General features: G+C 38.2%; 1 long non-coding RNA gene across 1 annotated transcript; it reads left to right on the forward strand.

Moving 5' to 3' along the window:
* Positions 1-72: 72 nt before the first annotated feature.
* Positions 73-1,570, forward strand: LOC130458239 (uncharacterized). The gene is made up of 2 exons (XR_008917349.1): positions 73-350; positions 1,170-1,570. It is a non-coding gene; the product is annotated as an uncharacterized LOC130458239 (long non-coding RNA).
* Positions 1,571-12,732: the final 11,162 nt, after the last annotated feature.

Genomic DNA, 12,732 nt, shown 5'->3' on the forward strand with positions numbered 1-12,732 from the left:
TGGATAACGAAATGTTTGGTCCTGCCCAGACCCCTCCAGGGACTCAAGAACCAGGGCCCTCCTCACTGACAGACTCCACCTTCTAAAGAGACAAAAGGATGGTCCTACCCCTGAAGGAGACCGAGAGATGGGCTGGGGGAAACAACATGATTCCTTGTGAAAAAAAGACGGAAGACTGAGAGAAGACTGTGGTAGAGTAGAAAGCACAGTGAACGGGAAAGGCACGTAAGCTTTCTGGGTCTCAGTGTCTACATCCACAAAATGGGAAAGGAGGTGGACTTCCGCTCTCTAAAGTCGCTTCTAATTCGGAATCTCTATAAACTTACGTTCTCAAAGAACTATAAAGCAAGGTAAGAGAAATATAAACGTAAGACGTGTGCGGATGTACGACTTGATATATAAAAGACCGTAAAGTATGGCAGAGATGGACATCTGATAGGGGTCTGGCCCAGCCTGCTCCAAGAGAATGCGATTTCCCCCTTTGTTAGGAACCAGATGTTCGCGACTGTGTTCGTTTTCTCCAAGAGGAGGACTGAACAAGAATTATACCTTTTGTGTCACACATCAAATATCTGTAATTTTAGGAGTACGATACATTCAAAATAAAAGGCATTATCCTTATTACTCTCAAGAGGGAGGTAATAGCTGAATACAGCCAACCGAAATCCCCCATCCCCATTAAACTCTGGCTATGGAAAAGACCATCATGACTATTGATTCGAATAAACCCATTTAAGCAAAAGCCAGGGAAGTTTACTGATTCGAATATAGTGAAGAATGAATGCATGATGGTAAAGGAACTCCAGCTGGAAGCAAGGTAAAACATCTCAACTTAGCCAAGGAGAAAGGGACCGATCTCACCAAGGGAAATCCACTCTCTGCAGTCTCTATGAACACTGAAAATGCACATTTGGGCTGTGAGGGGCTCACTTCCTTACACATGTCGCTCCAAGAATTTGCCATCCTTTTTGAAAAGTCCTTGCCTTCCTCCATGTGTGACCCTGGGCAAGTCACTTTGCCTAACCCTTACTACTCTTCTGCCTTGGAATCAATATACAATATTGATTCTAAGATGGAAGGTAAGGGTTAAAAAAGGGGGGGAGGGAGTCCTCACCTTGCCTCTTCTGATCTGTCTCTCTCCAACCCTTTCTCATCTCTGCTTTCTGCAGACTCTGACATCTTTCAGGCAATCAGGAGTCACATCGCCTTATACCTCTAAAGCATATAAAGAAGAGCAGAGTGGCAGAGCTGTCTTATATGGCACCACATACCACAAGGTGTGGCAAACAATAATCAATGGAAACTTATGCTGGGAAGGCTTCATGGAAAAGAGGGTATGAAGATGGACTTTGAAGTATGGAAATAAGATTTCAATAGGTGAAGGTACTGGAAATTTTCCTCCAGAGTTAGGAAAAGTATAATATATATTTGGAAAGTGGTATGTATAATGGGTATCCCATTGCTTGTCTTCTCAATGAATGGTGGAGGGGTTGGAGAAGGGGGTAGAATTGGGAACTCAAAATTGTAAAAATGAATGTTTTTATAATTAAATAAAATTTTAAAAAGAAAATGGGATGGCTTTCTGGTCACCCACTCATCCTTGACTCCTTCTTCAACACCCCCCCCCCATTCTAATCAACTGCCAAGTCTTCTCAGCTCTACCTCCACAATATCTCTAATCTCCATCATCTCTTCTCCATTTACACAATTTCTATTCCAGTTTGGACCCTACTTACCTCTCAGCTAGAAAAGTTTCTAACTTGGTCTCTGCTTCCAATCTCTTCCTCTCTCCAAACAGCCTCTATAAAGTAGACAAATTAATATTTCTAAGACTCAGATCTGACTAGTTCACCCTGTACTCAAAAATGTTTAGTGGCTACCTATTACATTCAGGAAAAAGCATGATGGTCCTCAGATGGGCCTTCAAGATCTTTCATTCTTTACAGCCCACCTACCTTTTCAGCCTCATTACTGAAAATCCATGTTTCCTTTTGACATAGAGAAAACCAGATTTCATAGTGCCAGTATGGTAGAGTAGAAAGAATGATGGCTTTGGAACAAGAGAGCCTAAATTCAACTCTGAACTTTTCCATTTATTTATTTATTTTATTTTTTATAAACCCTTAACTTCCATCTTGGAATCAAATCTGTGAATTGGTTCCAAGGCAGACGAGTGGTAAGGGCTAGGCAATGGGGGTCAAGTGACTTGCCCAGGGTCACACAGCTAGGAATTGTCTGAGGTCGGATTTGAACCCAGGACCTCCTGTCTCTAGGCCTGACTCTCAATCCACTGAGCTACCCAGCTGCCCCCTGAACTTTTCCATTTACTATCTAAGTGACACTGGGCAAATCACATCTCTGGGGTTTAGTTTCTTTATCTGAAAAATGGGGGGGGGGGATAAGCGATGGACTGGAAGAACTCTGAGGTCTTTAGATATATAATCTTTTGACCTATTAGGAGCTCAAGGTAGCTGCTCAAAGCATTATGTGTAGAAACCACTGGGTGGCATTCTAGACACAAGCTAACACTAGCTGTGCACAAATGGGGAGTTGTATTTGATCCAGCCATTATACAATGCTCAAAATTTGAGCTCTGCCCTCTCATTCCTGGTACTTGTTCAACTTATCCATGTTTACTAGGCTAGGTTTTTCCTCCTCCAGTGCTTAATCCCATCATAATTCAAAATAGGCTTGGCTTGTTCCCGTTTTCCCATGGGATTTTGCGATATTGCATAATTTTGTAGGACTCAAACATTACTGTGGGGTCCTCTCTAGTTTAAATTGGCTATTTGGTCTTTTCTGACTGAATGTCTTTTCTCGAGCTCCTTTGCTAGATTGTTATTCAGGTCATTTCCACTAACCATGGATATCTCACAAGGCTCTATAGTAGGCCCTTTTCGTTTGCTTTCTATACTATTAAATTTGGAGATCTCATCAGCTCCCATGGACTCAATTATCATCTATATCTTAATGATTCCCAGATCTTCTTGTCAAGCCCTAACCTCTCTCCTGACTTCTAGTCTTACATCTCCAGCTACCTATTAGACATCTTGAAATGGATGTTCCATAGACATCAGAAACTAAACATTTCCAAAACTGAACTCAATATCTTTATCTGTATGTCCTCCTATCTCCCTAATTTTCCCATTAATATCAGGGATACCACCATCTTCCCAGGCACCCAGCACCTTCCTAAAGCACAGGTCTGAACACATTATCCCTTTATTCAATAAATTCCAGTGGTTCCCTATCACCTCAAAAATCAAATATAAAAATCCTCTTTTTGACATTCAAAGTACTTTTTAACTTGGTTCCTTCAGACCTTTCCAGTCTTCTAATACTTTACTCTTCATCATATATTCTAAAATCCAGATATTCTGGCTTCCTTGTTCCAAGAGCACTCTCTACTCTAAGTATTATTACTGGCTTTCCTCATTCCTGGAATGCTCTCCTTCTTTATTATCTTCTGGCTTCTAAAATTGGACAAATGGAAAAGGGTATTCAAAAGATCATGGAAGAAAATTATTCTTTAAAAATTAGAATTGGGCAAATAGAAGCTACTGACTTCACAAGACATCAAGAAGCACTAAAACAAAATCAAAAGAATGAAGAAATGGAAGAAAATATGAAATATCTCATTTGAAAAACAAAACAACTGACATGGACATAGATATAGGAAAGATAACTAAAAATTATTGGACTACCTAAAAGTCACAATTTTTTTAAAAGCCTAGACTTCATATTACAAGAAATTATCAAAGAAAATCTTCCTGATATTTTTAAACAAGATGATAAAAGAGAAATTAAAAGAATCCACAGATCACCTCCTGCAATAAATCCCCAAATGACCACATCCAGGAATATTACAGTCAAATTCAAGTGCTCCCAGGCCAAGGAGAAAACATTGCAAGAGTCAGGATTACATGGGATTTAGCAGCTTCTACATTAAAGGATCAGAAGTCTTGGAATATGATATTCCAGAAGGCAAAGGGACTAGATTTACAACCAAGAATCACCTACCCATCAATATTAATTATATTCTTTCCAGGTGGGGGTGGGATGGGAAGGATCATTTAATAAAATAGAAGATTTCCAAGCATTCCTGATGAAAAGATCAGATCTAAACAGAAAACTTGATATCCAAATACAGGATTCAAGAGAAACATAAAGAGATAAATAAGAAAGAGAAAATTTAAGGGACTCAATAAGGTTGAATTGTCAATATTGCTATCTGGAAAGATGAATCTTAAAATTTTTATCATTATCATAGTAGTTAGAAGAAGTATACATAAACAGAGGATGTATGAGTAAGTGGTTTAGGAAGACATGCAAAAAAAATCAAGAGGTTAAAAGGAGAGATGAGAGACAAGTGTGACAAGGAAATCACTTTAAAAGACTGATATATATTACTTTAAGGTCGCCAAGGAATTCAGCTATGTAATTCCTAAATGAAAACTCAAGTCAGCAGTCAACCTTTTATGGAGTTTTTAATTACAAACAGGAGGAAGAAAGGTATGAGAGAGAGAGAGAGAGAGAGAGAGAGAGAGAGAGAGAGAGAGAGAGAGAGAGAGAGAAGAGAATAGGGCTTAAATACCCCCTCTGTTTAGGCTGGGCCAAAAGGCCCAAGCCCTTAGATAGCTGAGGCAAAGAAAAGAGATCAGTCCCTATCACTCACGTGACCAAAATGGAGAAACAGTCTCAGGGGCCTCCACCTCCAGCCTCCTTCAGAGCAAGCTTCTCAGAGAACAACCTCTCAGAGCAAAACCTCCTCGAACTCCCCCAGTCCTCAGACCCCGCTATCTTTAAGGAAACCATCTAAGTTCCCTCCCCTCAGTTCTCACATCTACCAATCACTGTCCATATCTTCCCTGTGCCAATGGTGGCTCTAGCTTAACCCAGGACCGCCCAGAGGTCTGTGGCTTTGCACATGTCTGTTGAAGGTCATATTCTCAAATAATTAAATCTTGATCCTTGCTGCAGCCCTTCCTAAATCCTTTTACTCTGAGTAGGGTGGAGATTGTAGTTTCAAGACCTGGTTCTGTCATTCCAAGTATCTCTATCGTATCAATTCTGAAATCAATCATGACTCAAAGAACTTCCTGTTCTATGCTTAAGCATAGGTCAAAGCCCTTTCCATTGTTTAGCAAAAGGTTTCTGTCCTAAAGTAGTCTTAGGTAGGGAGGAGAAGGATCCTCCCATGCCAGGGGGTTTCACATTCCAATAGAGTTCTTACTATCAGTAGGAAATTTTTTCCAGTATGATATTTCCCAATGGGGAAATTTCCAACATTCATAAGTCTAAGAAATTTTAAGGTTTACACAAGGGAAGAGAGATATAAAATGGGGTAAACTATATAGCCTAAAGAGGTGCCAGGTTGGGGGGGGACTATTATAATGGAGGACAGGATGAGGGTGGTGATGGGCAATACTTAAACCTTACTCTCATTGGAATTGTCTCAGAGAGGAAATAACAACCAAACTCACTGGGGTAAAGAATCCTATAAGAAAGATGGTGGTAGGGAAGGGAGTAATATAAGGGAGGAAGAATTTGGGGGGAACAATTAAAAGCAAAATATTTTGTGAAGGGACAGGGTGAAATGAGAAAGTGTAGGGTTAAAAAGGGAAAATATGATGGAGGGGAATACACAGATAGTAATCATAACTCTGAATGTAAATGGAGTGAACTCACCCATAAAACAGAAGCAGATAAAAGAGTGGATTAAAAACCAGGAACCTACAATATGTTGTTTATAAGAAACACATTTGATGTAGATAGACACACACAGAGTAAAGGTAAGGAGATAGAGCAGAATCTTTTGTGATTCAATTGAGACAAAAAAAAAAGCAGAAGTAGTAATAATGATCCCAGAAAAAGCTAAAGCAAAAAAAAAAAAAACAGATCTAATTAAAGTGATAAGGAAGGTCATTACATCTTGATAAAAGGCACTATAGAGAATAAAGTAATATCAGTATTTAATATGTATGCACCAATTGGTATAGCCTCTAAATGTTTGAAGGAGAAACTAAAGGAGCTTAAAGAGGAAATAACTAATGCATTGTTGGTGGAATTGTGAACTGATCCAACCATTCTGGAGGGACAATTTGGAGCCATACCCAAAGGACTATAAAATTATACATACCCTTTGATCCAGTAATACCACTACTAGGCCTGTATTCCAAAGAGATTTAAAAAAAGGGAGGGGGGAGAGGACTTATTAGTACAAAAATATTTATAGCAGCTCTTTTTGTGGGACAAAGAATTGGAAACTGTAGGGATGTTTATCAATTTGGGAATAGCTGAACAAATTGTGGTATATAATGGTGATAGAATACTATCATGCTATAAGATATGATGAACAGGATGATTTCAAAAAGTCCTGGAAATACCTACATGAATTGATGCAGAGTGAAATAAATAGAGCCAGAAGAACATTGTACGCAGTAACAGCAATATTGTGGAATGATCAACTGTGATAAATTTAACTTCTTTCAGCAATACAATGATCCAGAACAATTCTGAGGAATGAAGAATGCTAGCCACCTCCAGAAAAAGAATGCAGATCAAAGCATATGACTTTTCACTTTAGTTTAATGGGTTTTTGTTTTGGAGTTTTGGTTTTATATGATTATTCTCTTACAAAAATGATCAATTTTGAAATGTCTTAATAATACATGTATAACTAGTGTATACCAGCTCTGGGAAGGGGAAGGAAGGTAGAGAGAGAAACAATTTGGATCATATAACTTTGGAAAACTTATGTGGAAATTTCTTATTACATGTAATTGGTAAAATAAAATATCACTTATAATTTTTAAAATGAATCTTCAAAGTTTTTGTTTAAATGTAATTGAGAAAAAAGATTAATTTTTTAAAAAGAAATGAGCACTTTATCAGAGAAATTTCCTGTAAATACTTTCTCATTTATCTGCTTCCCTTCTAATTTCAGCTGCATTGATTTTGTTCATGCAAAATCTTTCAAAATTTATACTAATTGTCTCTTTCAATTTCTATGATCCTTTCTATCATGGCCATCTTGCCACCATGTGATTTGTTTGATCATGAACTCCTTCCCTATCCTTAGGGAAAGGTTTTTTCTCCCTTGCTTCTCTAATATGTTTATGATGTCATTCTTTCTAAGTCATGAGCCCATTTGGAGCTTATCCCAGTATATATAAAGGTACATAAGGTATACCTACTTTCTGCCACACTGATTTCTATTTTCCCATTAGTTTTTGTCAAGCAATGAGTTCTTAACCCAATAACTAAGATCTTTGTGTTTATTGAACACTAGGCCACTGTTCTTGTTTGCTGCTGTATATCATGTACCTAATCTGTTGGACCTCTGAATTTCTTAACCAACACCAAATCAAAACAATGTCAGCTTTAAAACTTCTCTACTTGGTGAACCATAGCTCCTAGTGAAAACCCAACTTCTCTTCCCTGGTCTTCCACATCTAGTGTTTCCCAGTGGCCCACTCCCAAGCAATTTGGACTCAACTGAAAAGGGTATGGGGCAGTTTCTGTCCTGGCCTCCCATAGTCATCTCTTGCTGTCTGGCTGGACCTCTAACAACCACCATTTGCTTTTTTCACAGTCTTGCCATTCCATTTCTAGATGCCAAATAGATGATACCATTCATGGGTCATGGACCAGTCACAAGATGGCTGGAGATCAGGTGTTGGCTCAGTTCTTCTCCCTCAGATCTTCAGTATGCCTTTTCACAGGTTTATATCCATGTCTGGAATGCACTCCCTCTTCATCTCTGCCTCTCAAAGCCCTTGGCTTCCTTCAAAACACAGTTCAAGCACCAATGTATATAAATATATGAAATTCTCCCTCTCCCTCTCTCTCTCTCTCCCTCACTCCTTTTCTCCCTCTTTCTCTCTCTCTCTCTCTCCACCTCCCTCTCTCTCCCTCCCTTTCTCTCCCTTCCTCCCTCTCCCTTCCTCCCTCCCTCTCTCTGTCTCTCCTTCCCTCCCTCCTCTCTCTCTCTCTCTCTCTCTCTCTCTCTCTCTCTCTCTCTCTCTCTCTCTCTCTCTCTCTCTCTCTCTCATATATGTAATGTTACTTTCTCCTAAGGAAGTATAAGTTCATTGAGAGCAGGGACTATTGTATTTTTGCTCCATATCCCAGGGCCTAGCAGGGTATCTTGAATATAGTAGGTGATTAATAAAGTTGGCTGGGGCAGCTAGGTAGCATAATCAATAAAGTATCAAGCCTGGAGTTTGGAGGACTTGGGTTCAAATATGAACTCAGGCACTTCCTAGCTGTGAGACCCTAGGCATATTTAACCCCAGTTGCCTAGCCCCGGCTGCACTTTTGTCTTAGAATTGATATTGAGATGAACTGGAGGAATTCCATGTGAACTGGAACAACTTCCAGGAATTGATGCAGAGCGAAAGGAGCAGAACCAGGAGAACATTGTACACAGCGACTGATACACTGTGGCACAATTGAATGTAATAGACTTTTCTACTAGCAGCAATGCAATGATCCAGGACAATTCTGAGGGACTTATGAGAAAGAGCACTATCCACATCCAAAGGAAGAACTGTGGGAGCAGAAACATAGAAGAAAAACAACTGCTTGATCACATGGGTCGATGGGGATATGACTAGGAAAGTAGACTCTAAAGGATCACCCTAGTGTAAATATCAATACTATGGAAATAGGTCTTGATCAATGACACATGTAAAACCCAGTGGAATTGTGGCTGGGGGGGTGGGGGTGGGGGGGAGATGTTGGGGAGAGGGTGGGGGGAGGGGAAGGAAAGAACATGAATCTTGTAACCATGGAAAAATATTCTAAATTATTAAATAAAAATTTCCAAATTAAAAAAAAAAAGAATTGATATTAAGAAAGTAAAGGTTTTAAAAAGTAATAATTAAAAATTACAAAAATAAAGGTTGGCTGAATTTGTTGACTTTAACTAATCTAGACTTGACATAATATAGACCACCTGACAGGTAAAAGTGGGAGATGGACTGGAAAGGTAATAGCTTGAATGTCAACCAGAGGAGTTTGGACTCTATTTGATTTCCAGTAGGGAACAAGTGAAAATGGGCTTTGAAAGGATAAATCTGATAGCCTATGTAAGAGGGAACACCTCTATGTAGGGAGGCCTATTGCCTCCAATAGACTAGGGGAGAGGGAATGAGATCTGCACTAGGCTGGTTGCTCTAGAAGTGTAAATGAGAAATTGAAAATTGTTATCCCATTATTTTTTGCATTATTTTAATAAGGCTTAGTCAACTTATATAAAATGGCTGCTCAAACTGTCAGATACATCTTCAGCTGCCAAGGAGCCTTAGATCCCTTTTGCTGACAGTTGCTAGCTTTGCTAATGAATTGATCATGACCAGAACTTTGTACTTCAGTTACTCTTTATCAAAACATTTTACTGTGTCACAAAGGAGAGTAGATTCCAAACCTGTTTATTATAGAGGTAGAGTCAACTGAAACTTCCTAAACACTCCTGAAATAGAATAGGATGCCTCAGAATCCCCCAGATTTATAGGTCTTTGTGTAGAGGCCAGATGACCATGAATAAAGGATGCTATAGAGAGGACTTCTGAATGGGAGGGGAAAACTCAAGGATAATGAAGCACCTACTGGGTGCCAGGCACTGTGCTAAGTACTCTTTCAGAGATTATCTCCCTTGGTCTCTGTAACAACCCTGTGAAGATGTGTTATTATGATCACCATTTTACACTTGAGGAAACTGAGGCAGGCAGCGGTTCAGTGATTTTCCTTGAGTCATCCAGCTATTAAGTATCTGAGTTGCGATTTTAATTCCAGTTTAATTCTTTCTGACTCTAGGCTCAATGTTCTATCCAACTATGCCATCTGGGTATTTGATTAAATGACTCTGGGGTCCCCTTTTAACTCTGAGCACCAAAATGATCTAGGGTCAGAGGAATTAAAAAGAAAAAGGGGTGAGTGTTGAGAGCCAGCAATGAGGAACATTTTGGTGCCCAGTGCTTCATGGAAGCTTAGAGCTGAATAAAAGAAGACCTTTGAATTTGGTCACTTTGAGGTCACTGGTGACATAGAAGGGAGGTGTTTCCTCTCAAGTAGGGTACAGGTAAATATTTAACAACTGACTCTCTGAGGAAAAAATGTATACAGGACATACATTTCACATGATTAAAATGGAGACAACTAGGTAGCACAATAGAGAACCAGGCCTATTGTCAGGAGGACCAAGGTTCAAATATGGCCTTAGACACTTCCTAGCTGTGTGACCCTGGGCAAGTCACGTAACCCCCATTGCCTAGCCTTTGGCCTTGTGTCTTAGAGTTATTACTAAGAAGGAAATGAAGGGCCTTTAAAAATTATTTAAATGCATTATTAATGTTTCTTCCACTACTTGCCGAAGTCTAGACTATTGAGAAATGGTAAACGAAGCCCTGATATTTATCATTTGGCAATTTCTCAGGTGAAAATGTTCACAATGAAAATTTAACGACTGACTCCCAGTATTGTTTGAACTAGCTCCAATAAACCCAACAGGCAAGAGCTGGAAAGGAATTTAAAAGCCATCCAATCTGACCTATTCATATTACAGATGGGGAAATCCAGAAATTTTTTTCACTACCGCACATTTCCTCTCTTGGGAAGGTCTGAGAGGTGTGGGATAATGGATGAAGCAAAGTTTTGGAGGCTGGATATACCCATCAATCAACCATTCAATAAAAATTTATTAAAAAGCAACTATGTGAACAATTAGGTAGCTCAGTGGAGAGACAGCCTGGTGAAGGGCCAGGAAGTTCAGTGGTCAAATCAGGCTTTATTCATTTTCTATAGCTGTGTGAACCCTGGGTAGACCACAATCCCAAGTGCCTAGTCCTTGCCTCTCTTCTGCTTTGGAACCAATACTTAATATCAGTTCTAAGTTGGAAGGTACAGTCTTAAAAATGCAATTACTAGGAGTTATTTTGCCCAATTATATGCCAATAAATCTGACAAGCAAAGCCAAATAGATTAATATTTACAAAACAGAAGAGGAAAGAGAATACTTAAATGACATACCTTATCAAACATTTAAAGAAAAATTAATCCCAGTTCTATATTAACTACTTGGGGAAATAGGCAAAGAAAGAGGCTTTTGTGACCCAACTATCGTACTGATACCTAAGCCAGGAAGAGCAAAATTAAAGAAAGAAGTGTATAGACCAATTTCCCTAATGAATATTGATGAAAAACTTTATTAAGTAAAATATTAGCAAGATGATTACCACAAACATATCACGAAACTCATACACTATGGCCAGGTGGAATTTACACCAAGAATTCAGAGCAGTTCATTATTAGGAAAACTATCATCATAATTTGGCCATATCAATAACAAAAAAACAACAAAAATCATGTTATCCTCTCAACAGATGTAGAGCAAGTATTAAGTAAGTAGTATTTTTCAAAATACAACATTCATTCCTATTTTTAAAAAATGCTAGAAAGCATAGGAATAAGTGGAGCTATCCTTAAAATGAAAAGTAGTATTTATCTAAAACCATTAGCAAGTATTATCTATAAAAAGGATAAGCTAGAAATCTTCCCAATAAGATCAGCACCCATTATCACTACTACTGTTCAATATTGTACTAGAAATCCTTAGTATGGTAATAAGAAAAGAAAAAGAAATCGAAGGAATGAGAGTAAGCAATGAGGAAACAAAATTATCACTCTTTGCATATGATAGAGTGGTTTACTTGCAGAATCCTAAAGAATTAACTCAAAAATGAGTTGAAATAATTAATAAATGTGGCAAAGTTGTAGTATATAAAATAAACTCACATAAGATATCAGCATTACAAAGTCCCCAGCAGCAAGATATAGAAAGAGAAACTCCACTAAAAATAACTGTAGACAATATAAAATACTTGGGAGTCTGCATGCCAAAACAAACCCTATATAAACTATAATAGATCTGGAACTATATAAACTATATAAGTACAATAACAAAACATTTTTGTACTAATAAGGGAAATATTAATTGCTCATGGATAGGTTACAATAACAAAACATTTTTGTACTAATAAGGGAAATACTAATTGCTCATGGATAGGTTGAGCCAATATATGAAAAATTACAATTCTATATAAGTTAATTTATTTATTCAGTGTCAATCCAAACTACCAAAAAATTATTTTATAAAGCTAAAAAAAGGTAACAAAATTTATCTGGAAGAACAAAAAGGCATTAATGAAAAAAATGTGTAGGCTTAGTCATACCAGGTCTCAAACTGTTTTACAAAGTGATAATCACCAAAACAATCTGGTAGTGCATAAAAAATAGAGTGGTGCATCAGTATAATACACAATATGCAGTAGTAAATTACCATAGTAATGTAGTATTTGATAAAAACCAAAGATTCAAGACTTTGAGACAAGAACTCACTATTTGACAAAAGCTGTTGGGAAAACTGGAAAGTAGTTTGGCAGAAAATAGGTTTAGACCATCATTTCACATCATATATAAAGTCAAAAGACCTGAAAAGAATGGATTTTAACTGAGGCTTGAGGGAAACCAGGGATGTCAGTAGGAGCAGAGGGAGAGCATTCCAGGAATGGGGACAGCCAGAGATAAAGTCTTGTTCATGGAAAATCCAGGAGGCCAATATCACTGTACTGAAGCAAAATATGTTGGAGAGCTAGAACAATGGAAAGGTAGGAGAGGGATAGGTTGTAAAGGGCTATGATTTAGACATAAAAAGTGATGCCATAAGCAAGG

This window comes from Monodelphis domestica, chromosome 3 (assembly GCF_027887165.1).
Source record: "Monodelphis domestica isolate mMonDom1 chromosome 3, mMonDom1.pri, whole genome shotgun sequence".
Taxonomy (NCBI): domain Eukaryota; kingdom Metazoa; phylum Chordata; class Mammalia; order Didelphimorphia; family Didelphidae; genus Monodelphis; species Monodelphis domestica.